Below are 23,881 nucleotides of genomic sequence, written 5' to 3' on the forward strand. Positions count from 1 at the left end.
GAATAAGTATTTAGTTTGCTTTCATTTGTTGTACTATGTTGGATTTGATATTTGCGGACCGATGAGATGTGGGATGTAGCGGCGCAAGAGCAGACCCCGCAAAGCCGACCCGTAAAAAAGCATATTCCACAAATATACTTTTATACGAATCCGTTTGGGGGTTCTGCATTTGCGGCCGTCCGCGCCGGCCCGCAAATGCCGTTTTCTGCGAACTGCAAACGCGTTTTATGGGCCGGCGAGATGCAGGGTCTGCTAGAGTTGCTCTAAACATGAACCGAATAAAGTCGGGAGGAGCTTTCAGATTCACTACAGGGGCCAAGAAGTTTGAGTGCCAGGTTGCTAAAGCATGTGAGTGAAGTGAGTCAACTTGAGTCAGACCATCTCCAACACGGATCATTCCCACCGCTCGTTTGAACAATTTTAGTACAAATCACCAAAACGGATGGTATCCGTCCAAATGTCCGAAATCCTATAACTGGCTCCAAATCGAGAAGCTCTGGGGAGTTTGGACGGCTGCCAGGTCAGACTCCGACACCCTAGACTCATCCCAAAAACCCTTATGGCCGGCCTTTAAACCCTTAGCATGTCAGCATTCACACAACGTAGTCATCCGCCTGCTTACCCGCATTGACTTTGTTGTGCGCATTGAACCTTCATCATCTCCCTGCCACGACTATTTAAAGCCAGCCGACCTCCCCCAAAATAACACCTCTGAGTCCATACTCCCACCATTCGCATCCAACTTCAGATCCATCTGAGCCCCTTGTCCACTCCATGTCATCCGTCATCGTGCATGGTGCGGTCCTTGCCTACGTGGTATAATCAGCTCACACTGGAGTGACCCCAAAATCGCGGCGGAGGTACATGCCCTGGACACCCAATGCTAGGCCCGCATTGAGGCGGCCCAACATCCGCTCTCCGAGCCGAGTTCAAAGGAGGAGATGGAGGATGAATAGGAGGCCTATCTCATGGCCAAACCCCGTGTCTGAAGAGAAGGGGCGATGGCTGTCGGCACAAGGCCGGCGCCCGACTTCATCATGCTGGAGGTGGAGCAGCAGTTCAACCTTGTTTTCTTGGGTGAGCAACAACTCAAGGGGGAGCGTGTGGATGCCGCCGCCGTGGCGGAGCTCCTCGCTAACCCAGTCGTCCACAACAAGAACAGGGTGATGCTCGCATCTGTGTGAAGCCGCCGCAAGGACTGCATCAACCGCGCACATCGGTAGTGGCTCTGCGAGGACCTCGAGGCCGATGACTAACATGTATTGGAGTAGAAGAACAAAAATGTCAAAATGACACCTGTTGGCGACTCTGGCTGGTTCGCGCTGGCCGCCAACAACAATGAGGCCGGCTGCTCCAGTGTAGAGGTCGTTGACCTCACCTACGACATGGAGGAGCATTTCTTTAGTTTTAGAATTTATTTAGCTCGGTGTCTAGTTTTGTTATGTGAAAAAATTTATGTTTGTTTTTATTTGATGACCAACATTGGATGGTCGACGCCTGGTCGGCTGTCCACGAATATTTGGTGATTTCCATTTGATTATCCGCGTTGAAGATTCCCAGATACCTCCTCTCAGAATATAATGTTGCGTGCTGTTTTGGGCAGAAGACTCAAGGCAATCACTAACTAAGAGCAAATTCAGCGCCGTGCACCAAATCTGTTGGACATATGCCCAATAATAAAATATTATTATTTATTTTCACCTTCATAATTAAGCTTACATTTCTGCACTGTAATTGTAATGGTTTCAGAATATGAGATTCAGATGAAAATCCAGTTTCATATGTAGAAAGATAAACACTAACTAAATTCATAATATTGCCTCTTAGACTAGCTCATGTATTGCAGATAATCTAGTTTTCTTGATTATGGTCATTGTTAAAGTAACAAGGATGCCACCCATAATGAGAACACAGTGTTAGCAGAACAATGTGTTAGAACCAACTAATGATATAGTTCAAGTTGTTATCAATATTATTATGTCAAGTGTTAATGTATACTCACATCACATCCTTAGACCATGAGAATGTCAGGTACCTTCATATCGTACGGTTAATTTGGGCTTGCCAAAAGTTACCACTAACAGGATGATCATAACGGCAACTTTCGGGTACATCGAAACAAATGCCTAAGGACACGATAGTTTAAGAATGTGATTTGCTCCTCCAACAATGAAGAGGTACTCCCTGGGTCCACTCAATATTATGGTATACATCATCATCTAGACACACCGTTTATATGATCACGGTGATACCGGAATACGGAAACGAGAAAAGAGAGCTAAACCATGATGAGAATAACTTGCTATTGCGATCAAGTAATTGCTTCACAAGGATACCGCTAAAAGTCTCACCTCGGGTTTTCTTAAGTATTATGAAACAAAGGAAAATGTGTACGTAAACAAAAGTTTCACTCGATAAATATTTGTGTGTGTATATGTGAATCAATATTGGTGTCTAGACTCCACTTTTGATTATTGAAGGTGTTCCGAGTCATGTCCACATATTATCGAATCTGTAGGGACACACGCTTAGCGATTAACAGTTTGATAAAGAACTGGGAAGTGTTAAGAGTAAGATAGAAATGCATCGGAAATGTATATGATGAAACCGAAAATGTTCCGACGGTCCCAGAAGTGTTCCAGTGATACCGAGAATGTCCTGAAGGTACCCTGAAAGGTTCGAAAAGGTTTTCAAACCTTCTGGAAGGTTCTATGTGGTCGTAGTGGCTGCCTTCTTGGTTGTACCAAGGGGCAATAGCTGCATGGGCTCATAGTGGTACACCCCGCCTTGACTTGGGTGGAAAGACACCTGTGGAGTAGAGAAGGAAAGGATCTCTGGGAGGATCCACCTCCTTGGTGCGGCTCACTCTAGGACACTGATTCGGGTTGAGTACTATGCCAGGTAACATTGGGACTAAGCCTTTCTTGGCGTTCTCCATATTATGCCTTTTAATACCTTATCAATGTACATGATTTGGCTAAGCGCTATCAGGCGTCTTGATCTATCTCTACAGATTTTGATGCCCAATATATATGCTGCTCCGCCAAAGTCTTTCATTGAAAAGCTCTTCTTTAATGCCTCTTTTATTTCGCTAAGAAAATTCACATCATTACCAATCAATACTATGTCATCCACATATAAGATTAGAAATGCTTTTGCGCTCCTACTAAACTTCTTGTAAACAAAAGAATATTCATCATTCCTGATGAAGCCAAACTCTTTGACCACTTCATTAAAATGAATATTCTAGCTCCTTGATGCTTGCTTCAAACCGTATATGGCTGTCTGAAGCTTGCACACCTTTTTAGCATCCTTTGGATCAACAAAACCTTAAGATCGTATCATGTACACATCCTCATTGAGGTTTCCATTTAGGAAGGCCATTTTAACATCCATCTGTCATATTTCGTAATCGTCAGCAGCAATTGCTAACACTATCCGCACAAACTTAAGTGTAGTTATGAGGCCAAAACGGCATGGGAGCGGCTCGGGATTGGTTTCTGGCGAGGCATCGACGGTGGGAGGCAAGGTGACCACGTGGCGATTCGGTCGGGCAGGTAGGCCCCGCGATCTATGGGCGAAAGGGGGATCACATTGGATCAAGCAACCGATCCCATGACGACTCGGCGTGGTGGGCTGGCCGTTTAGGTGGGCCACGGCGATATATTTCCTATACATGATTTTTATCCTATTTTAATTAAACGGAGAGAAAAAATAAACAAAAAGGAAAAGAAAAGAAAAAGACAACCTAGACATATGATATACTAAATGATCACGAGGGAAAATGGAAAATGATGAACTATTTTCCGGAGGCAACTAAAATACTTACAAAATCTCAAAATTCAAACAGTGCTATTGTTGCATTAAAGCCAATAAAAATCATTTTTTAAATACCAAACAGAATTCAAATTTATTTTCTCCTAATTATTTCTTGGAAGGAATCATTTTACCTTCTTTTCCATATTTTTATTATTAAGAGACAATTAATAAAAACAAATAACTCATAATAAGGTTTGAATTTGAATTTCAAAGCAATCTCAAATCTTCTCTGTTTTTCCTTATTCAAATATACTTCAATTGTTACTAAAAATTTGAAGGTTAAAATTACTTCTCTCATTTGATTAAGTTTCTAGAGGATTTGAAATTTCAAAACTCCACTTCAACTAAAAGAAAAATGAAATTTAAAAATAACTAAAGGGGCTTTCAAATTCATTATTTTAAACTTTCAACTCTCTTTCTCAAAATTTGAAGAAGTCATTTTATCTTCTCTCATGAAAATCATTGAGTTGCATAAAGTTCCTGAATTCAATTATTTTCAATTGGAATTCAAATCTGTTCATAAGCCCTTTCATTTATTTAATGGAAGACCTTCACTCTAGGGTTTAGTGTTTGAATTGAATTTGAACTCATGGAACCCAAATGCAAAAGGAAAGTTTGGGAAAGTCCATTTATTTCCTCTCATCTTACTTTCAAAAAGTTTCAATTCCACTCAATTTCACACAATCTATCACAACACAATCACAAATACTTATTTAATATAACATTTCAAAATTTAGAATTTTGAGATGTTACATAAGATGTGTGTGCGTACATTCACAAGGGTAAGTGTACACTCGTGTATATGCACGATTTTGATTGTACCGTGTTCAAAAATATATACAAATGAGGCAATTGGCATAATAACGACGAATGAGTGGTAAAAACTAAAATTCACTCAAACATAAATTATGTATTGACAAAAATAATTGCGGGGGAAACTTATGATTTATTCATAATCAATCATGAAAGTGCAAAGATAATAGAGGTAACAAAAACTATAGTGAGGTCTGATGTCTACTACACAACCTTCTTCTTGTAGACGTTGTTGGGCCTCCAACTGCAGATGTTTGTAAGACTGGCAAATTTCTCTCAAGTTGATGACCTAAGTTTTATCAATCCGTAGGAGGCGTAGGATGAAGATGGTCTCTCTCAAGCAACCCTGCAACCAAATAACAAAGAGTCTCTTGTGTCCCCAACACACCCAATACAATAGTAAATCCTATAGGTGCACTAGTTCGGCGAAGAGATGGTGATACAAGTGTAATATGGATAGTAGATATAGGTTTTTCTAATCTGAAAATATAAAAACAGCAAGGTAACTAATGATAAAAGTGAGCACAAACGGTATTGCAATGCTAGGAAACAAGGCCTAGGGTTCATACTTTCACTAGTGTAAGTTCTCTCAACAATAATAACATAATCGGATCATATAACTATCCCTCAACATGCAACAAAGAGTCACTCCAAAGCCACTAATAGCGGAGAACAAACGAAGAGATTATGGTAGGGTACGAAACCACCTCAAATTTATTCTTTCTGGTCGATCTATTCAAGAGTCCGTAGTAAAATAACATGAAGCTATTCTTTACGTTCAATCTATCCTAGACTTCGTACTAGAATAACACCTTAAGACACAAATCAATAAAAACCCTAATGTCACCTAGATACTCCAATGTCACCTCAAGTATCCGCATGTATGATTATACGATACGCATCACACAATCTCATATTCATCTATTCAAACCAACACAAAGTACTTCAAAGAGTGCCCCAAAGATTCTACCAGAGAGTCAAGACGAAAACCTGTGCTAACCCCTATGCATAAGTTCATGGGAGGAACCCGCAAGTCGATCACCAAAACATACATCAAGTGGATCAATAGAATACCCCATTGTCACCATGGGTATCCCACGCAAGGCATACATAAAGTGTTCTCAAATCCTTAAAGACTCAATCCGATAAGATAACTTCAAAGTTAAAACTCAATCCATTACAAGAGAGTAGAGCGGGAGAAATATCATAAGATCCAACTATAATAGCAAAGCTCGCTATACATTAAGATCGTACCACCTCTAGAACATGAGAGAGAGAGATCAAACACATAGCTACTGGTACATACCCTCAGCCCCGAGGGAGAACTACTCCCTCCTCGTCATGCAGAGTGCCGGGATGATGAAGATGGCCACCAGAGAAGGATTCCCCCTCCGACAGGGTGCCAAAACGGGTCTAGATTGGTTTTCCATGGCTACGGAGGCTTCTGGCGGCGGAAATCCCAATATATTCTGCTCTCCGAAGTTTTTAGGATATATGGGTATATATGGGAGGAAGAAGTATGTCGGTGGACCTCCGGGCTGTCCACGAGGCAGGGGGGCGCATCCAAGGGTGTGGGCGCGCCCCCCACCCACGTGGGCAGCCCGAGACTCTCCTGGTCCATCTCCGATACTCCGTGGGCTTCTTCTGGTCCAAAAATAAGTTCCGTGAAGTTTTAGGTCACTTGGACTCTGTTTGATTTTCCTTTTCTGCGATAATCTAAAACAAGGAAAAAACAGAAACTGACATTGGGCTCTGGGTTAATAGGTTACTCCCAAAAACAATATAAAAGGGTATAATAAAGCCCATAAACATCCAAAACAGGTAATATAATAGCATGGAACAATCAAAAATTATAGATACATTGGAGACGTATCAGCATCCCCAAGCTTAGTTCCTGCTCATCCTCGAGTAGGTAAATGATAAAAACAAATTTTTTGATGTGGAATGCTCCCTATCATATTCATCATGTATTTCTCTTTATTGTAGCAAGAATATTCAGATCCATAAGATTCAAGACAAAAGTTTAATATTGACATAAAAATAATAATACTTCAAGCATACTAACAAAGTAATCATGTCTCATCAAAATAACATGGCCAAAGAAAGCTATCCCTACAAAATCATATAGTCTGGCTATGCTCCATCTTCATCACACAAAATATTTAAATTATGCATAGCCCCGATGACAAGCCAAGCAATTGTCTCATACTTTTGATGTTCTCAAACTTTTTCAATCTTCACGCAATACATGAGCGTGAGCCATGGATATAGCACTATATGTGGAATAGAAGGGTGGTTGTGGAGAAGACAAAAAGGGAGAAGATAGCCTCACATCAACTAGGCGTATCAACGAGCTATGGAGATGCCCATTGTTGGTGTCAAAACCGGCGGATCTCGGGTAGGGGGTCCCGAACTGTGCGTCTAAGGCGGATGGTAACAGGAGGCAGGGGACACGATGTTTTACCCAGGTTCGGGCCCTCTTGATGGAGGTAAAACCCTACGTCCTACTTGTTTATTCTTGATAATATGAGTAGCACAAGAGTTGATCTACCACGACATCAGAGAGGCTAAACCCTAGAAGCTAGCCTATGGTATGATTGTATGTTGTCCTACGGACTAAAACCCTCCGGTTTACATAGACACCGGAGGGGGCTAGGGGTACACAAGGTCGGTTACAAAGGAGGAGATATACATATCCGTATTGCCTAGCTTGCCTTCCACGCCAAGTAGAGTCCCATCCGGACACGGGACGAAGTCTTCAATCTTGTATCTTCATAGTCCTACAGTCCAACCAAAGGATATAGTCCAGCTGTCCGGAGACCCCCTAATCCAGGACTCCCTCAGTAGCCCCCGAACCAGGCTTCAATGACGTCAAGTCCGACACGCAGTATTGTCTTCGGCATTGCAAGGCGGGTTCTTCTCCAAATTTCAAATGTTTGTTTAAGCAGTGTCCGGCCCCATAAATGTTGACTTCTTTGGCTTCTGTGCCCAACAAGGGCTATCTTCCACGTGTCGAATGAATATGAGGAGCCATGGCACTTTTACATTCACCCCCCTAGCCAGATAAATAAATTGTCTATTAAAGGGATGGGGATTCTTAGACCCAATCCATATCATCCTCCCCCAGCGAGAATCCATTGCAGCGCGCTTCGGAAAAATCCACTCCATCATGGCCGACAACCGCAGCTCCTCCTCCTGCCCCCGTAGCCCTAAGCCCGGTGATTGGGAGAGGTGTTCTGTCCCACACATTCGATTAGTTGAACTGTAGACTAAGGGATTTCTCCCTCCAGCGTATAAGGTCCCCATCCGAGCCGGGCTCGCCACCTACAATGGCGGGGAGCAAGCAGAGAGCTTCCCCAGTCCCTCTACGGGGTAGCAGGTATGCCTTGTTCCTTACTTATTAAGGGGACTCAAATTTCCAATTCATCTGTTCCTCCGCGGGCTCCTGGAGTTTTACGGCCTCCAACTGCATAATTTCACCCCTGCTTCCATATTACACATCGCCGGCTATGTTGCCCTCTGCGAGTTATTCTTGGGCTGCGAAGCTCATTTCGAGTTGTGGAAAAGGTTGTTTTGCCTCGTCCCTCGCACACAGAAGGGGTCACTTTATCAAGTGGGCGGAGCCGAAATATGGCGCATCACCGAAACCGGATACCTATCCGGTACTCCGAAGAAGATGTCCAAAGACTGGCCTTCGGAATGGTTTTATATGGAGGACGTCCCCCTTTCGGATCCTATTCGGCGGGGTCTTCCTGAGTTCAACAATGCTCCTCTGAAGAAACGCTGAAGTTGGCGCCCACAGAGCCCCCAGGAGGAAGATAGCGGAGAAGTCCTTTACCTGATGAACCGGATTAAAGCGTTGGCTCAAGCAGGATTGACAGTAATCGAGGTTATGTCAACATGCATAATGCGGGGAGTGCGGCCACTTCAATATCGAGGGCACCCCCTGTGGTGTTTTAATGGGGAAGATGACGCCACCCGTTGCGGGCGTAAGGGTCCGGACAACGCTGCCGCTTTAGCAAAAATTCTGTCCGAATTGTTCAAGGGAGAGGAAGAGGAGTTCATCCGCATCAAGCCACGGAATGGATTCTCCATGTACAACCCTCCAGGCTGGGTGAGTTATATCTCCTTACTCCCATTCTTCCCGCATTCTTTGTCGTAGGTACTCACCTTGCCATTTTGCGGCAGGAACTGCGAAAAGCCATCAGGGAGGTCAGCAGCCCATCTCCACAACCAGAGGACCCTGACCAGGCCCTCGGTCCCGGACTCGAAGAAGATCCGGACATATTCGTGGAGCTGATAGACCAGTAGTTCTATCAATTAAGTTGTGATGATGCCATGGTGGCCATTACGGCCGACTATCTCGGATTGCTTCTTGTGTCGCACGTAAGAAAAACCAAAAATCCCAACTCTAAAAACTAGGATTCTCTTTTAGACACTTCACCTACCATATATATATGCTGTTTTACAGGGAAGGCATTCGGGACGCCATGTCGAACCCGTAGCAACTCACCAACAAGAGGCACCGAGGCCGGGCAGGCAAAAAGGAAGGCGGTCAGGACGGAGACGCCGGTGCAGAGGTATGACAGAAACCCCGCTCCGTGGTTGTTGTATTTCTCGAAATGTAATGACGTCCATGTTTCTTTAACAGAAAACACGCTCGCCGGAATATGTCCGGTGATGCTGCCGATCACGCTTCCACCAGTCGGGCTCCAGGACCGGACATAGAGGCGGAAGCCGACATGGGGCGGACGCCGGATACTCCCCCTACAGAGGATGCGGATAGACTATCCGCTACAAATTCAGAAGTGGAGAGCGCCATGAATCATAGGCGTCGTCGGGCCGTACTCCGCGACGCTTGCTTCTCACCAGAGGCATTTGATGCCTTCAATTCTGGAGAGGCGTACCTCCGTGCTGCTCAAAATGGTCTAGCCAGAGCCACGGACCAGTATGTAAAGGATGTACGGGTAAGCAAATCTGACGATTATATGTATCAGCAGCCCCTGAGACTTGAAACAGTTTGCAGAACTGATTTAAGGATCATCTTATTGTGCAGGTTCTTACAGAGAAGAATACTCGACTGTCACAGGAGCTGGAGGAATGCAAGACCCAACTTCGGGCCGCTGTTGCCGCATTGAAGGAACCTAAAAGTCCCCAGCTGGTAACATTTCTTTCAAATAATGATAGGTACCATATAGCATGCGGCATGACTGCAGATCTAACAATATATGTTGCAGATGAATCCAAAGAGAATCTGGAGGACCAGCATGTCGTACGACAGATAAAGGCTGGCGAACGCGTGCTGACTGAGGTCATGCGGGAGAAAAAGAATCTCCAAGACGCCAATACCAGGATGAGCGTGGAACTGAAAGATGTTCGATCCCACCTTGCGGACTCCGAGAAGGAGAATAAACGGCTTCGACGCGACATTTTTAGTAAGTGCTTGAACGAACCCTTAAAAAAGGGGTCGGTGGAGAAGCCGGCTAACAGTATTATGTCTGCAGGTATGCTGACGGGTCGTCCCGCGGAGGAGATGCCCGGGTCTGCAGGTGATCTTCTATCCGAGCTCTCACAACTGCACGAACAAGTTCGATAGGTGATGCAAGGTATCGCCCAGGCCTTGTGGCCATCCGTCTCCGTGCCAGAAGGTATTGGAGAGCTTGCGGAGAAGCTCAAGGGAGCACGGCGGCGCTTCCTATTATGGAAGATATCTGCCTGCCGTCAAGGTGCCAGGGAAGCCTGAGCCATGGTGAAGACGCGGTATACCAAGGCTGACCCAAACCACATGGCCAAGGTCGGACCTGTGGGGCCCGATGGGAAAGAGATCCCTGTTAGCTTAGTCTATGGGCAAGTAGAATTAGTCGCAAAGTATTCCCAACAGGATTGTAGGCTAGACCGCCTGTTGGATGGTATAGAAGAGGAATTTAGTCAGTCTACATGACTATGTAATTAAAGTGACATGTATAATGCCTTCTAGCCGGATTGTAAATTATTTGTCATGGCGGACCTTTTCGCTTCAACCTTGGGACCCGATAGTACGGAGTGTGTCCGAATACCCGCTCAGTTATGTAAGAACCGGGGTATGCGTGGATACCAGGCGTAGGGGTCATTAGTGCTTGAACAGACAAGTGCCCAACCAGTTATGTTATATTACATGGGTAGTAAGAAACATCTTTCAGGGAGAATGGTTCCGTAAGGGTTCCTTTCCCTGGGTACGCATGCCCTAAAGTGCATGTCCGAACTGCGAGAGGAAACACAGGCAAAAACATCTGGGGGCACATATGGAAAATAAAAAAATCATCTTTTGTTCGCCGACCGAATATTCCCTTAAGAACGCTAGCTTTCGGCTTCACCCAGTCTGAGGTACACATCCGGCTGACCCGGTAGGAACAATCGCAGAGGTGCTCCCCTTATGCCCTAGCCGAATTAACGGGAACGTAGGGCATAAATACAAGAGCCAGGCAACCCAGCTTGGCCAAAACTTAAGTCATATCGATGCATATAATGGCGAAGAAAAGGTACATGCGGAAGAATAACACATGTGCGGGACATGAAGCCTAGATAAATAATTATGCTTCTGTGTAAGAAGCCCCCAGGTATAATGAGCGCAGTTAGTGCGTCAATAGTGTGCAAGCAGGGCACAAGTTGGCCCTTGAAGGCCTGGAGAAAGAATAAAAGAAAGAAAGAGAAAAAAGGACAGATAATGTATATGCAAAAAATGGACAGAGGAAAGAGACGAACATGGAGTCCGACGCTAGCCATAGAATCTTCGGAGTCTGGCTGCGTTCCATGGGTTCGGCTCAAGTCGATTATTCCATGCATCCCGCAGACGGTATGCTCCACCGGTCAGAACTTGGTCAATAATGAAGGGACCTTCCCATTTGGGCTCGAGCTTGGTCTTTTTCTTCTCCAGCAGGCGTAGAACTAACTCGCCAACATTATAAGTTTTGGCACGTACCTTCTCTGCTTTGGTATCTGCGAGCCTGTTGCTGATAGAATGCGGAACGGGCTTTTGCCACATCGCGCTCCTCCTCCAGTGTGTCCAGACTGTCCTGCCGATCGAGCTCGACATCTCTTTCTTCGTACATGCGCACTCGAGGTGAGTCATGAATTATGTCGCAGGGCAGAACTACCTCTGCGCCGTACACCATAAAGAAGGGTGTGTCTCCGGTAGTACGATTCGGCGTGGTCCGCAGCCCCCAGAGTACGGAGTCGAGCTCCTCTACCCAGTGTGTGTTAGACTCCTTTAAGGACCGCACTAGTCTGGATTTGATGCCGCTCATGATAAGACCATTTGCTCGCTCAACTTGGCCATTGGTTTGTGGGTGATAGACAGAAGCATAATCGAGCTTGATGCCCATGTTGCTGCACTAGAGTTTTACCTCGTCGGCCGTGAAGTTCGTGCCATTGTCAGTGATGATGCTGTGGGGGACGTTATAATGGTGTACAACCCCGAATATGAAGTCTATTACCGGTCCGGATTTGGCCGTTTTAACAGGTTTGGCTTCTATCCATTTGGTGAATTTATCCACCATGAACAGTAAGTATTTTTTCTTATGGGTTCCCCCTTTAAGGGGTCCAACCATGTCAAGCCCCCAGATCGCGAAGGGCCAGGTAATGGGGATTGTTTGGAGGGCGGTGGGTGGCATGTGGCTTTGGTTTGCAAAAAGCTAGAAACCGGCGCAGCGTTGGACCAAGTCATGTGCGTCTGCCCGGGCTGTCGGCCAATAAAAACTTGTACGGAAGGCCTTGCTTACAAGGGCCCGGGCTACGGCGTGGCGGCTGCCGGGTCCGGCATGAATTTCTGCCAAAAGCTCCTGCCCTTCCTCTTCGAAGATGCACCTTTGAAGGACTCCGATAGTGCTTTTTTTATACAGCTCTCCCTCGTGGACCCTGTAGGCTTTAGATCGCCGCACTATGCAGCGTGCCTCATTTTGGTCCTCGGGAAGTTCCTGCCTAGTTAGGTAGGCCAGGAATGGTTCTGTCCATGGGGCGATGATGGCCATTATTACGTGGGCTGAATGTGTTATTTCGGTGGCAGAGCCTCCGATTGTGTCAGAGTGATCGGTGTCGGGCATTTTGGCCCGGTCCGGACTAATGTTACCGGTGTCCCCTTCCCATACCACGGATGGCTTAAACAACCTCTCCAAAAAGATGTTGGCGGGGACCGCATCGCGTTTTGCGCCGATGCGGGCGAGGATATCTGCCGCCTGATTGTTTTCCCGAGCCACATGGTGAAATTCGAGCCCCTCGAACCGAGCTGACATCTTTAGGACGGCGTTTCGATAGGCCGCCATATTCGGATCCTTGGCATCGAAGTCTCCATTTATTTGGGATATTGCAAGGTTCGAATCCCCACGCACCTCCAGGCGTTGAATGCCCATGGAAACTGCCATCCGAAGACCATGTAACAGGGCTTCGTATTCGGCTGCATCGTTGGAGTCTGTATACAGTATCTGCAGTACGTATTGAACTGTATCTTCGGTTGGGCACGTCAGGACGACGCCAGCCCCCAGACCAGCCAACATTTTGGAGCCATCGAAGTGCATGATCCAATTGGGGTATGCACCGTACTCTTTAGGGAGTTCGGCTTCCGTCCATTCGGCGACAAAGTCGGTCAATACTTGCGATTTAATGGCTCGCCGAGGTTTGTATGTTATGTTGAACGGGAGGAGCTCAATGGCCCATTTGGCAATCCGGCCCACGGCGTCACGATTGTTTATAATATCATTGAGTGGCACTTCCGAGGCTACTGTAATCAAACACTCTTGAAAGTAGTGTCCCAGCTTCCGGGATGCCATGAATACCGCATAGGCTATCTTTTGATAATGTGGGTACCGTGATTTGCATGGAGTGAGGACAGTGGATACATAATATACCGGCTTTTGAAGGGGGGATTTATGTCCGTCCGCTTCTCGTTCGACGACGAGCACTGCGCTTACAACCTGATGAGTTACCGCAATGTATAACAGCATTGGTTCACCGATGTTTGGCGCGGCTAGGATTGGGTTGGTTGCCAGTATGGCCTTTATTTCTTCCAATCCGGCTGTGGCAGTGTCCGTCCACTCGAAGTGTTCAGTGCGCCGAAGGAGGCGATAAAGGGGTAATGCCTTTTCTCCTAAGCGGGAGATAAAGCGGCTTAGAGCCGCCACACATCCAGTTAATTTCTGGATTTGTTTGAGGTCCGTTGGGATGGCCAACTGTGATAGAGCTCGGATTTTGGCCGGATTAGCTTCAATTCCTCTACTGGAGACAATGAAGCCCATGAGCTTTCCGGCTGGTACGCCGAAAACGCATTTTTCCGGATTGAGCTTGATGTCGTATGTTCGGAGGTTGTCGAATGTGAGCCTCAGGTCATTTATTAAAGTGTCGACGTGTTTGGTTTTGATGACCACATCATCTACGTATGCCTCCATTGTTTTGCCGATCTTTTTCGCCAGACATGTTTGAATCATGCACTGATATGTTGCGCCAGCGTTTTTGAGCCCAAAAGGCATTGTGTTGAAACAGAAGGGGACGTATGGTGTGATAAATGCCGTTGCAGCTTGGTCGGACTCCGCCATCTTGATTTGATGGTAGCTGGAGTATGCGTCGAGGAAACACAATGACTCGTGTCCTGCGGTAGCATCGATAATTTGATCAATGCGGGGGAGGGGGAAGGGATCCTTTGGGCAAGCCTTGTTGAGGTCCTTGAAATCGACACATAGGCACCAGGATTTGTCCTTCTTTGGTACCATCACCAGGTTTGCTAGGCAGTCCGGGTGTTTTATTTCTCTAATGAATCCGGCCTCCAATAACTTGGCTAGTTCCTCTCACATAGCTCGTCTCTTAGGTTCAGAGAAACGCCGAAGAGTCTGCTTGACCGGCTTGAATCCCTTTAGAATATTGAGGCTGTGCTCGGTCAGCTTGCGTGGGATTCCTGGCATGTCTGAGGGTGCCAGGCGAATATGTCCCAATTCTTGCGCAGGAACTCTCGTAGTGCAGCGTCCACGGCGGGGTCTAACTGTGCCCCGATGGAGGCTGTTTTTGTAGGGTCCGTTGGATAGACTTGGAATTTGACTATTTCATCCGCGGGTTTAAAAGAGGTGGACTTGGATCTCTTGTGAAGTATCACGTCGTCCCTGTCCACTGTGGAGCGTAGCGCAGTTAATTCCTTGGCCAAAAGGGCTTCAGATAATGCCTCGAGGGCCAATGCGACTATTTTGTTTTCGGCGCGAAGCGCTGTGTCCGGATCACTAGCGAGAGTGATGATTCCGTTGGGCCCAGGCATTTTGAGCTTCATGTACCCATAATGGGGTATGGCTTGGAAGATTATGAACGCCTCCCGCCCTAAAAGGGCGTGGTATCCACTACTGAACGGGGCCACTTGGAATGTAATTTCTTCGGACCTATAGTTCTCTGCCGTGCCGAATTCCACATCTAGTGTGATTTTCCCAGCACAACGTGCTTCCCGACTGGGGATGATTCCTCTGAAGGTTGTGCTACTTTGCTCAATGCGGTTCCAGTCTATTTCCATTTTTTGAAGAGTTTCCCGCCATCCATGAGTACTTTGGTGAGTCGAAAGCCGTCCACATTTGGACTGAGGACCAGTGCAACTGGTGCTCAGGCTGTTCGGAATTTAGGTTCGTCACTGGCATTGAAGGTAATAGCCGTGTCGCTCCATGGATTTATTGTTGCCACGTGGCAGATTTCGGCAATGTTGCGGAGTGTTCGCTTGCGTCTATTATTTGATGCGAATGTCTCAAAGACTGTTAATACCGTATTGTTATCCCTGGGATGGTGCTTTGTGGCATCTGGGATGACAAGGTCCTCGCCGCTTTTGGCCACCTGCCGGAGTATCCAACATGCTCTAAGGCTGTGTGTTGGGATGGTATCCGCTGTACTATGAATTTTGCAGGGTCCGTTGAGCCATCCCTCCAATACGGTTCCATGCCCTGTAGAGGGTTTTTGCTTCTTTGTAATTAACTCGGGTGTCTTATGATAGTGCCCCCTTTTACTTCGGACTGGGTGTATTTTCGGAGCCGGATTATCCCAAAATTTCGTTTCGGTTTTCCAGGCACTTTGCATCGCACAGTACTTTCGTACTATGGACACCAAGTCGGCGAAGCGTGATATGTCACGGCGACTTATGGCGTTAAGGATTCCCTTGTCCATGCAGTTATTGCAGAAAAATGAGACTGTGTCTTCCTCGCGGCAGTCCTTAACCTTGTTCATCACAAGGAGGAATCTGGCCCAATAATGATGTACTGTTTCATGGGGCTCTTGCCTAATGTGGGAAAGATCGTTTATGCCTTGGAGGGTGGGTGGGTTTGAGTCTGAACCCCTACCCGATCTGAGACCCAGGGGCCGAGGAGTTTCCAATCTTGGAAGTTCGAATTCCGGAGTGTTGCCCGATAAGTCTGGCCCGCTGCCTGACTCTAGGTTCAAGGCTTGGGTGATGTCCTCCCGTGAACGGGTATCCGGCTCGGAGAGCTCAGGAATCTGGACATAATTAGTCCTCAAGATAGAGGAAGAATCGCCGCATTGTTCCTCCACCACCGCAACATGATGGGTGACCGGTGGAGAGTTAATCTCCCTTTGATTGGGTTTAAGCCTAATCCAATCGTAGTCCCTAGCGACTCCCAAGGCGGCGATGCGATCCAAGAGCTCGTTTAGGGAAGAGAGCTCCATTGGATCCATCTGCTCGGTGAATTCCGAGCCGACGTGGAGGCTGTTTTCGATGACCCAAGAAGTCATCGTCGGTGCAGCAGCCGAACGGGCGGTCATGATGAAACTGCCCAGCCGGAGAGTTTGGCCGACAGCCAGGGCTCCCCCGGCGGTAATGTTGTTTTTAACAACGAGATGAGGCATCCTTCCTTACGGCGACGGCACAGTGGAACTCTCAATGAAAGCACCAATGTCGGTGTCAAAACCGGCGGATCTCGGGTAGGGGGTCCCGAACTGTGCGTCTAAGACGGATGGTAACAGGAGGCAGGGGACACGATGTTTTACCCAGGTTCGGGCCCTCTTGATGGAGGTAAAACCCTACATCCTGCTTGTTTATTCTTGATAATATGAGTAGTACAAGAGTTGATCTACCACGAGATCAGAGAGGCTAAACCCTAGAAGCTAGCCTATGGTATGATTGTATGTTGTCCTACGGACTAAAACCCTTCGGTTTATATAGACACCGGAGGGGGCTAGGGTTACACAAGGTCAGTTACAAAGGAGGAGACATACATATCCGTATTGCCTAGCTTGCCTTCCACTCCAAGTAGAGTCCCATCCGGACACGGGACGAAGTCTTCAATCTTGTATCTTCATAGTCCTACAGTCCGGCCAAAGGATATAGTCCGGCTTTCCGGAGACCCCCTAATCCAGGACTCCCTCACCCATCAATAGATATCAATGTGAGTGAGTAGGGATTGCCATGCAACGGATGCACTAGAGCTATAAATGTATGAAAGCTCAACAAAAGAAACTAGTGGGTGTGCATCCAACTTGCAAGCTCACGAAGACCTAGGGCATTTTGAGGAAGCCCATCATAGGAATATACAAGACAAGTTCTATAATGAAAGATTCCCACTAGTATATGAAAGTGACAACATATGAGACTCTCTATCATGAAGATCATGGTGCTACTTTGAAGCACAAGTGTGGTAAAAGGATAGTAGCATTGCCCCTTCTCTCTTTTTCTCTCATTATTTATTTATTTTTTATTTGGGTCTTTTCTCTTTTTTTATGGCCTCTTTTTTTTCCGTCCGGAGTCTCATCCCGACTTATGGTGGAATCATAGTCTCCATCATCCTTTCCTCACTGGGACAATGCTCTAATAATGATGATCATCACACTTTTATTTACTTACAACTTGATACTTAGAACAAAATATGACTCTATATGAATGCCTCCGGTGGTGTACCGGGATGTGCAATGACTCAAGAGTAACATGTATGGAAGAATTATGAACGGCGGCTTTTCCCCAAATACGATGTCAACTACATGATCATGCAAAGCAATATGACAATGATGGAGCGTGTCATAATAAATGGAACGGTGGTAAGTTGCATGGCAATATATCTCGGAATGGCTATGGCAATGCCATGATAGGTAGGTATGGTGGCTGTTTTGAGGAAGGTATATGGTGGGTTTAAGGTACCGGCGAAAGTTGCACGGCACAAGAAAGGCTAGCAATGGTAGAAGGGTGAGAGTGCGTATAATCCATGGACTCAACATTAGTCATAAAGAACTCACATACTTATTGCAAAAATCTATTAGTTATCGAAACAAAGTACTATGCGCATGCTCCTAGGAGGATAGATTGGTAGGAAAATACCATCGCTCGTCCCCGACCACCACTCATAAGGAAGACAATCAATAAATAAATCATGCCCCGACTTCATCACATAACGGTTCACCATACATGCATGCTACGGGAATCACAAACTTTAACACAAGTATCTCTAAAATTCACAACTACTCACTAGCATGACTCTAATATTACCATCCTCATATCTCAAAACAATCATCAAGTATCAAACTTCTCATAGTATTCAATGCACTTTATATGAAAGTTTTTATTATATCCCTCTTGGATGCCCATCATATTAGGACTAAATTCATAACCAAAGCAAATTACCATGCTGTTTAGGACTCTCAAAATAATATAAGTGATTCATGAGAGTTCATCTATTTCTATAAAATAAAACCACCACCGTGCTCTAGAAAGATATAAGTGAAGCACTAGAGCAAGAACAAACTACTCCGAAAGATATAAGTGAAGATCAATGAGTAGTCAAATAATTATGCAACTATGTAAAGACTCTCTAACATTTAAGAATTTCAGATCTTGGTATTTTATTCAAACATCAAGGAAAACTAAATAAAAATAAAATGACGCTCCAAGCAAAACACATATCATGTGGTAAATCAAAATATAGCTCCAAGTAAAGTTACCGATGAACGAAGACGAAAGAGGGGATGCCATCCGGGGCATCCCCAAGCTTAGGCTCTTGGTTGTCCTTGAATATTAGCTTGGGGTGCCTTGGGCATCCCCAAGCTTAGGCTCTTGACACTCCTTATTCCATAGTCCATCGAATCTTCACCCAAAACACTACTAGAAAAAGGGCTGCTAGTGGTGCACCTGTTTTCGCTACTAATGGTGCACCACCGGTGCGCCATTAGTATCTGGTATACTAATGGTGCACCACGCAGGAGTGCGCCATTAGTAGCAATTTTTTTCAAATTTTTTAAAAAAAATTCAAATTTTTTTCAAATTTTTTATTTTTTTCTTAATCTCGGGTCACTATGGCTTAATCTCGGGTCAATATGCTTAATCTCAGGTCAAATCGCACTCTGTGGTCAAACTTCCCGAAAGGTCACCCATCCTCACACTACTCCAGTCCAAGAACGCTTAACTTCGTAGTTCTATCCAACCCCAGCACCACCTCACTTCACAGGAACTTGTGGATATATCTATCATATCAATCCTATTAAACCTTGCTGATGTCTAGGACTTAGTTCATGAGTATGATGAAATTTTGAAAAAATATTTCAAACATCCCGGTCATATTACGTATCATATTTTGAAAAATAATTCAAAAAAAAATTCGAAACCAATTTTTTTCTGTTACTAGTGGCGCACCTAGCATACGGTGCGCCACTAGTAAGTTTTAATTTTTTTGAATTTTTTTGCCTCCGGATCTTAAAAGCCTCGTAACTTTTTTTCTGTTAGGTTTTTGGGGATTTTGAAAATGTTTAACGGGGTTCCCCCCAATTAAATTTGGATGTAACTTTTCGAGTAGATGCTTTTTCATATAGAGAACTTTTTAATCCGAGTTCGTATGCAAAAGTTATGCCCATTTTACAAATTCCAGAGAGATATTGCAAATAAAGTCGAAATTCATATTTGTAAATTTTCCCAACAACTAGACCACATATCACATGAGAAACTTATTTTTTTTATTTTTTTGACATTTCCATCAATTTCTTTATTTTTTTAAAAAATGAAAAGGCAGTCCACGGGGAGGGGGGTGTGCATTCGGTGGAAGTTTTGGGCCAAGTTAGTAATGACGCACCATGGGAGTGGTGCGCCATTACTAGTTAAACTAGTAATGGCACACCACACCCACGGTGCGCCATTACTAGTTTTGAAAAAAAATAAAACAAATTCTGAATTTTTTTTTTAAAAAAACTTAGTAATGGCGCACCAGTTGACAATGCGTCATCACTAGTTTTAACTAGTAATGGCGCACTGTCCACTGGTGCGCCATTACTAGTTTTGAAAAAATAAATAATTTTTTTTTACTAGTGGCGCACCATGGATGTGGTGAGCCAAACTAGTAATGGCGCACTGTCCACTGGTGCGCCATTACTAGTTTTGAAAAAAAAAATGATTTTTTTTTACTAATGGCGTGCGCCATTAGTATTTGAACACTAATGGCGCACCTACACATGGTGCGCCACTAGTATATACTAATGGCGCACCACATGTCTGGTGCGCAATTAGTGGCCATATCATCTATAGCCCTTTTCCTAGTAGTGAAACTTGAAAACTTCACAACACAAAACTTAACAGAAAAATCTCGTGAGCTCTGTTAGTAAAAGAAAACAGACCACCACTTCAAGGTACTGTAATGAACTCATTCTTGATTTATATTGGTGTTAAACCTACTGTATTCCAACTTCTCTATGGTTTATAAACTCTTTTACTAGCCATAGATTCATCAAAATAAGCAAACAATACACGAAAAACATAACAGTCTGTAGTAATCTATAGGTTTCGACTACTTCTGAAACCCCAAAATTCTAAAATAAATTGCTGGACGTGAGGAATTTATCTATTAATCATATTCAAAAACAATTAACTAAATAGCACTCTCGAGTTAAAAAATGGCAGCAAATCTCATGAGCGCTAAAGTTTCTGTTTTTTACAGCATGATCTCAAAGACTTTCCCCAAGTCTTCCCAAAGGTTCTACTTGGCACAAACACTAATTAAACACAAAAACACAACCATAACAGAGTCTAGATAAATTATTTATTACTAAACAGGAACAAAAAGCAAGGAACAAAAATAAAGTTGGGTTGCCTCCCAACAAGCGCTATCGTTTAACGCCCTAGCTAGGCATGATGATTTCAATGATGCTCACATAAAAGATAAGAATTGAAACATAAAAAGAGCATCACGAAGAATATAACTAGCACATTTAAGCCTAACACACTTCCTATGCATAGGGATTTTGTGGGCAAACAAATTGTGGGAACAAGAATCAACTTGCATAGGAAGGTAAAACAAGCATAACTTTAAAACTTTAAGCACATAGAGAGAAAACTTGGTATTATTGCAATTCCTACAAGCATAAGTTCCTCACTCATAATTAATTTTCAGTAGCATCATGAATGAATTCAACAATATAACCATCACATAAAGCATTCTTTTCATGATCTACAAGCATAGAAATTTTATTACTCTCCACACAAGCAAAATTCTTCTCATGAATAATAGTGGGAGCAAGCTCAACTAAATAATTATCATGTGAGGCATAATCCAATTGAAAACTTAAATCATGACGACAAGTTTCATGGATATCATTATTCTTTATAGCATACAAGTCATCATAATAATCATCATAGATAGCAACTTTGTTCTCATAATCAATTGGAACCTCTTCCGAAATAGTGGATTCATCACAAAATAAAGTCATGACCTCTCCAAATCCACTTTCTTCAATATAATCATCATAAATAGGAGGCATGCTTTCATCATAATAAATTTGCTCATCAAAACTTGGGGGACAAAAAATATCATCTTCATCAAACTTAGCTTCCCCAAGCTTGTGGCTTTGCATATCATTAGCATCATGGATATTCAAGGAATTCATACTAACAACATTGCAATCATGCTCATCATTCAAATAGTTAGTGCCAAACATTCTAATGCATTCTTCTTCTAGCACTTGAGCACAATTATCGGAATCCTTATTTTCACGATAGATATTAAAAAGATGAAGCATATGAGGTACCCTTAATTCCATATATATTTTTATAATTTTCTTTTATAAACTAAACTAGTGATAAAAAAAGAAACAGAAAGATTCGATTGGAATATCTAAAGATATACCTTCAAGCGCTAACCTCCCCGGCAACGGCGCCAGAAAAGAGCTTGTTGTCTACTACACAACCTACTTCTTGTAGACGTTGTTGTGCCTCCAAGTGCAGAGGTTTGTAGGACAGTAGAAAATTTCCCTCAAGTGGATGACCTAAGGTTTATCAATCCGTAGGAGGCGTAGGATGAAGATGGTCTCTCTCAAGCAACCCTGCAACCAAATAACAAAGAATCTCTTGTGTCCCCAACATACCCAATATATTGGTAAATTGTATAGGTGCACTAGTTCGGCGAAGAGATGGTGATACAAGGTTAATATGGATAGTAGATATAGGTTTTTGTAATCTGAAAATATAAAAACAGCAAGGTAACTAATGATAAAAGTGAGCACAAACGGTATTGCAATGCTAGGAAACAAGGCATAGGGTTCATACTTTCACTAGTGTAAGTTCTCTCAACAATAATAACATAATCGGATCATATAACTATCCCTCAACATGCAACAAAGAGTCACTCCAAAGCCACTAATAGCGGAGAACAAACGAAGAGATTATGGTAGGGTACGAAACCACCTCAAAGTTATTCTTTCTGATCGATCTATTCAAGAGTCCATAGTAAAATAACATGAAGCTATTCTTCCCATTCAATCTATCCTAGAGTTCGTACTAGAATAATGCCTTAAGACACAAATCAATCAAAACCCTAATGTCACCTCAAGAATCCGCGGGTATGATTATACGATATGCAACACACAATCTTAGATTCATCTATTCAAACCAAAACAAAGTACTTCAAAGAGTGCCCCAAAGATTCTACCGGAGAGTCAAGACGAAAACGTGTGCCAACCCCTATGCATAGGTTCATGGGCGGAACCCGCAAGTTGATCACCAAAACATACATCAAGTGGATCAATAGAATACCCCATTGTCACCACGGGTATCCCATGCAAGACATACATCAAGTGTTCTCAAATCCTTAAAGACTCAATCCGATAAGATAACTTCAAAGGGAAAGCTTAGTCTATTACAAGAGAGTAGAGGGGGAGAAACATCATAAGATCCAACTATAATAGCAAAGCTCGCGATACATCAAGATCGTACCACCTGAAGAACACGAGAGAGAGAGAGATCAAACACATAGCTACTGGTACATACCCTCAGCCCCGAGGGAGAACTACTCCCTCCTCGTCATGGAGAGCGCCGGGATGATGAAGATGGCCACCAGAGAAGGATTCCCCCTCCGGCAGGGTGCCGGAACGGGTCTAGATTAGTTTTCGGTGGCTACGGAGGCTTCTGGCGGCGGAACTCCCGATCTATTGTGCTCCCCGAAGTTTTTAGGGTATATGGGTATATATGGGTGGAAAAAGTACGTCGGTGGAACTCTGGGCTGTCCACGAGGCAGGGGGCGCGCCCAGGGGGGTGGGTGCACCCCACCCTTGTGGGCAGCCCGGGACTCTCCTGGTCCATCTCCGATACTCCGTGGGCTTCTTCTGGTCCAAAAATAAGTTCCGTTAAGTTTTAGGTCAATTGGACTCCATTTGGTTTTCCTTTTCTGCGACACTCTAAAACAAGGAAAAAACAGAAACTGGCACTAGGCTCTGGGTTAATAGGTTAGTCCCAAAAATAATATAAAAATGTATAATAAAGCCCATAAACATCCAAAACAGATAATATAATAGCATGGAACAATCAAAAATTATAGATATGTTGGAGACGTATCAAGGTCCATGAAGGTGTAGCGCCGTCATCGCCCTTCCCACACTTGAGTGACGCAAACCTTGTTGTAGCTAGTAGGCAGTCAAAAAGTTGCCATGTTAAAGCCCTATAGGACCAGCGCACCAGAGCAGCAACCGTCGTTGATGAAGGGAGTCGTAGACTGGAATGGTCAAACCTGTAAACATACAAACGAATGAACGAATCGTCGCCGCCACACAGCCCCAACCAAAGAAGTTGACCCTAACAAGAATGAGAGTGATGTCCATTCCGCCGGTGAGGGCAAGGTCCTCTACACCGCTACGGCCCAAAGGCTATCAGAGGCGAGGCAGACTAGCGGCAACACCGATGGGAGGAGGACGAAACTTAATCGTTTGGAAAGAACGTGATGATTTGGAGTTAAGTCTAGAAATCACTCATTTACCTACATAGTTCTTCATCCAATTGGTTTAGACA

The sequence above is a fragment of the Triticum dicoccoides genome, chromosome 6A, assembly GCF_002162155.2.
Source record: "Triticum dicoccoides isolate Atlit2015 ecotype Zavitan chromosome 6A, WEW_v2.0, whole genome shotgun sequence".
Lineage (NCBI taxonomy): Eukaryota > Viridiplantae > Streptophyta > Magnoliopsida > Poales > Poaceae > Triticum > Triticum dicoccoides.